Consider the following 6,000-nt stretch of genomic DNA (forward strand, 5'->3'; position numbering starts at 1 on the left):
TGTTGCCACAAAGGCATTTTCTGTGAAAAATATGTTTGGTTGTTCTTTGATCATATCTTTGCCACCATAATGTCTTTGTTGCGTACTTGATCTTTAATTAAATCCATCTCTCTATGTGATTGCTTAGCTTTATTAGCTCGTGTGTCCCTTGACTTGGTCTTCCCTAGAGTAATCATAACAAAATATAATACTTATAGGCATACTCAAACTTACGATTAAAGTTATTAGGAAGATACTGCTAAGGTAAACACATATTCAGAGGATGACTCACTCGATCAATGATTTAGTCATAAAACTAAGTCAGTGTAACCCCAAGGACATTACATGAATGACTGGTAAACTAGAATATAGCGATTAGTCTTTCTCAAGCACTATGGTATATTCTTAACCTCTATCAAAGTCTTTTACAATGGTTAATATGACATACACTTGCTTTGCAAAAGCAAAGCTAATATCAACCTTAGTACACATCATAGCATATATGAGACATCTATCTTGAAAACTAGTCTCATAATTCTTGATCTCACTAAGCGTCAAACGACACTTGACTAGAGACAAGATAATTCCATCTTGAAACGTAAAAACATTTTCATGGAATTTTTAATGCTAAAATGTTCCAAGTAATGTATAGATATAGAATTCCTAAGAGAATCTCAACATTATTTCTAGCAGTGTTAAAAGGACTTAGATGCTCAGAATGTAATTAGTTTCTCTTAAATCTTTTATCTTAAACTAGGTAGACAACCAGTTTCCTACGCCAGATGCCAATCTTAGTTGTTTGCAACTTTTGTAGATTTCATCATCGTAGAGTACCAATAATACCATATTTAATGCACTTTCAACTTCCTTGTGCTTACAGCACGGTTAAGGGCACAAGTCAAATTCCAAACATTTGACAATTTTGATATAACAAATATACTCTGATTTAGATGCTTGCCTAAGACCACGAAGGTCTTCATAAGCTTCAAATCATGTGTTTATTGCCCTTAATTACATACCCATTAGGATGTTCTAGTGGATGATTTCCTCAGGACTTCTATTTGTAGAAGGTTGTCTTGATAATCATAATACATACATTCTAATTTATGTAAGTCCTAATAGACAATAGGATCGAATAAATCTTGGCACAAAGACATCAAGAAGATAATTCTCTTTGGGCATAACCCATTGTCATTGTCTAGCCATTTGAGATCCACATTTACACTTGCAAAGATACTTGCTCCCACTGACTGACACAGCATGTAGGTACTATTGCAAGTCTTTTAAAACATGTTGTCTATCTTAGATTGTAATATAGAATCTATCACCTTTTCAAAGATGATTATCCAAATTAACCAATGCTATATTGTAGTTAAAGGGATTATGTTCAAGTTAATCTAAGACTGAGTCTTACAACACTTTTAGACCCATGAACTTGTTGTGTTCCTCAGGAACGCTCCCACTACGACATGGTTCTTACAATCTTAGTTATTGTAGTTGATTTTTATTAGTGCAAAAGTTTCTAATGGTACGACTTCTTGGTAATGTGGAAAATCTGATATTTTTCCCTTTATTTTGAGAGTTATCACCCTGTTAGGCTTGTAGTTCATCTCTTGATCTTCATACAAGAAATCTATCTTTGAAGATTATAGTACTTATAACCTTACATCATTTGGGACAACCTTAAAGCATACCTCAGTACTCAACTCCAATTACTTGGACACCTTTCCAACACGTGTTGGAACAACATTACACCTTGTGTTTAAAATAAAGTTTTATTATACAGAAACTCGGCCATTTAGAATTTATTCCACGAATAATAAATACTCCCTCCGTCCCATAAAAAATGGCACACTTGGGTAATGGCATGGGCTTTTAGGAGATGTTATTTTGTGTGTTAAATGAGGAGAGAAAATAATAAATTTATATTAACGTGAGAAGGAACTTTTTCCGAAAAAGGAAATGTGACATCTTTTATGGGACAAACTAAAAAGGAAAGTGTAACATCTATTATGGGACGGAGGGAGTACATTTTTTAACTAGACAATGTTAATTAATTGAAGTCAGTATCGTACTAAAACTAATTAATGGATATTTATATTTTAAGTATGGAAAATTTCCTCTGTCCTACCATAAGCGAGTCACATTCCTTTTTGGGATATCCCACCATAAGTGAATCATTTCACTTTTTAGCGAAAAATCACCTCTCTTACTTTATTCTCCACATACTTTACTCTTCACTCATCAACTTCTCTCTCTCTCTCTCATACTTTACTATCTCCACTTTAACTATTTAAATATCAATTCCTTAAATCTCGTGCTCAAAAGAAGTGTTTCACTTATCTTAGGACAAAAGGAGTATATTAAAAGGAAACCTCAAAATACTCGTAATTTCGGATTGGACGGGTAGTCAATATCATGTTACTATCGCTGTTGATTATAATATTCTGTTTAGGCTTGAATTAAATTGGGGCTCAACATAATTAATTAAAACCCAAACAGGTTTGGCACAAGTCCAACTTTCATGGATCTCTAATGTGGCTCATTAGTGAAAGATTAGATACATAAATGGTAGTATCTGATCTTTCACTAATGAACACTAGCATTTTTGGTACTTAGTGACGAAAATAGCTCTGGGTACTAAACATGTAATTTTTTGGCCAAGAAAGATATTTTTGAAAGTTTCAATTAAACGGTTACAAACGTGTGATTCTTTTTTCTTTCTTTCTTCTTTTTTTTTTCTTTTCCAATTTCTATATCCTCTTCTTTCTTTTTTTCTTCATTTTCTTTTTTCTTTTTAGTGTTTTTTACATACATCTAATTGACATTCATAATATAAATTAAGAAAATAACACCTAATTAAATAATTTGTTTAAACTAATTAAATCAATTGAATATTTTTAATTCAATTGTTTTATACTTCCTTTGTCCTAATTGTTAGAGTTTGTATACTATAAAACACCTTTCGAGTGATTGAATATTGTAAAAACTCTTATTTTATTTCCCAAGGAATAAAACAGATTATTTTTGTCATAATGTTATTATGTTTTACATTTAATAGATGTTTATTGCATATTTAAATGTATAAGCAACTTAACAAAGTCTAAGTCTTTGTTTTAGTAGACCGGTTGTGGGCGTCGTCCACTTTAAGGTAACACGGTCAGTTCTGAACAAAGAAAAAGAAGAATTTGAGAACCCAGATAGGCCTAGACTACCTATCGTGAAAGGTTGCAATGTCAGTCCACATATTTCTAAGCCTTACTGAAATAAGATGACATTGATATGGTATAGCATTGAACTGATCTAACAACAAAACATGTCTTTATGCTATCTACTAAAAGACAAGGTCTTGATAAATATATATTTCTTAATCAATATATGTTAGCATTGAGCATGCGGTATTAATTACGCACTACTTTGACTTATCAAATGGTGTGGGTTTTTCGCAACCCAATAATCTTGATATATTGAGTAGTGGTGATTAATATCTAGCGGTGCTGAGATTGCTATTATACTAAAACGTGCACGAGGTGAGTCTCGTTTGATAATATCCTCAAGAGGAGCTCGAAACAATGTTTTATTATACGGAACCTAGCTAGTTGAAGTTTAATTACTCTATGAATAATAAATAAGCGTTTCATACTAAGTCCACTCTTGGAATGAATAAGATTTAATTAATTAAGTCCATAGCAGACATTAATTAATTAATGTACATTTATATCTTAAGCGCGGGAAATGAACGTCAAAATGGAAACCCGAACTACTTGTAATTTCAGATTTGGATGGGCAGTGCAATATTATTTCTGTAGTGGCTGCTAATAATATTCCAATATAAACTTGTATTAAATTTTGGGTTCAATTTAATTAGTAAAAAGATAATTGAGTGAGGCCATATCCAAAACCTTCCATAGATCCCTGACTGGGCCCAATATGAACTTAATATAAATAAGAGAATAAATGAGAGAGAAAATACACTTATTTTTCTTAAAAATTTTCGTCCACTCCCTTCTCTCAAAAGGGGACGATTTTTCTTCCTTTCCTACTCCGTGAGGGATTTCTGTTTTATTTATTGAAGTCCTAGTATCTCGGTGAGATCAGCCCACACTGATATCGGAATACAGTCCGGGAACCAGTCAGAAGATCCGTGGTCTAGTACTCGACGCCTTCACGTGGAGAAGTAGCGAGCTATCGACGATTGTTTGGAGAATCAAGAAGGTATAATTCCTACGTCGTAGAATAGCATGTTTTATGTTTCAATTAATCTTAAAGCATGTTTTAATTCAAGTTATGAGCATGATACATGTGATTAATTATGCGAATAGATTTTGTCTAAATAATCTATTGAATAGATCGAAATTATTATGTAATTTATTTGTATAAAATTCCATTGCCAACCCCTTCACCAATGATACACTCGGATTTTGCACTATTTTAAGGCCATTATTTGGTCCGTTTTGATTGTCAATGTTGCATTACATGTTCATTAATTACAAGTTTTATCTATTTTAGTATTTTGACGTGTTTTGTGAGAAATGTGCAAAATAGAGTCTAAAAAGATAGCAAAAAGTCGAAGATGGAAATCTGGAGTTATCGAGCCGTCCAGTGGTCCGCCAGCGACCACTGGCCGCCAACGACCGCTAAACAAGTAGTTGTCCTCTTCAGAAAACTTGAGCTGAAAAGAGGAACAGGCCCAGTGACCACTGGGATGTTCACAACGACCGCTCCGGAAGATCCAGTAGCTATGGGATTATTGCCAGCGACCGCTGATCAAAACCAGAAGCTATAGAACAATTTGCATTGATCGCTAAACAAAGTGCGGCGGCCCGCGGGGAAAACACGGCGCACAGAATTGACCTACTTTCTCTCCAAGATTTACCATATTGTGCTAAATATTTGCCATATTAAGGAGCACAAAATTAGAAGCTATCGTGCTCACAGGTCTCAACATCCACCCTTCCTTTGTCCACCTGATCATGGAGTGCGTCACTTCACCTTCTTACACGATCACGGTGAATGGTAGTCACCATGGGTACTTTAGAGGTAAAAGGAGTCTTAGGTAGGGAGACCACATGTCTCCTTCTTTGTTCATTTTTTGTATGGAATATCTGTCTCGTTTGCTACTTGTTCACACTTATACGGACTTTCACTTCCATAATAAGTGTGAGCAAGCGGATATTACTCACCTTGCTTTTGCAAATGACCTTCTGCTGTTCGGCAGGGGAGACCAGACATCATGGAGGAATTCTCGACATGCTCAAGACTTGGGATTAACCAGGGCAAGTCTAACATGTTTATTGCAAGCACCGTCAAAGTACCCAAGGAGACTTTGCTGCAAGTGTTCGGCTTCCCAGAAGACAATCTCCCAATCAAGTATCTGGGCATTCCGCTTGCATCGAAGAGACTTGCTTTCTCAGACGCCATTTGATCGACAAGCTAAAGGACAAAATAAAAAAATGGCCAAGTAAGACTCTTCCTTTTGCTGGGCGCTTGGAACTAATTACATCTATCTTGCAGGGCATGGAAGCTTATTGGCTTCAAGCCTTTCCGCTACCTGGGACAGTCATCAAAAAGATCATTAGGATTGCCTGTACTTTTCTTTGGGGGAAGCAATATGGTAAAGTTGCGTGGGATGATGTTTGCAAGCTGAAGAAGGAAGGAGGTTTGGGAATCAGAAACCTCAAGTCTTGGAACACGGCGCTTCATGCCAAGATCCTATGGAACATTTACTCGTAGAAGGACTCTATCTGGATTCGTTGGATTCATGCAGAATTTATTGGGAACGGAACGATCTGGGAGTGGACGACACACAAGAAGAAGGACTTCATGCTCATCAAGAAACTCTTATCCATCTTGGATGAGATGTTGGGCAGGTACACTAGAGACGAGATCACAGCCCTCTGGAGCACATGGTTTGCGGGAAAAGGGGTTCTAGAGGCTTATGACTGGTTTAGGCCGAGAGGTGAGAGAAGTTTCTGGGCTAAGTGTGTTTGGAAGGACTTTGTCCCTCCTAAGTTCTCGTTC

This window comes from Salvia splendens, chromosome 7 (genome assembly GCF_004379255.2).
Source record: "Salvia splendens isolate huo1 chromosome 7, SspV2, whole genome shotgun sequence".
Classification (NCBI taxonomy): Eukaryota; Viridiplantae; Streptophyta; class Magnoliopsida; order Lamiales; family Lamiaceae; genus Salvia; species Salvia splendens.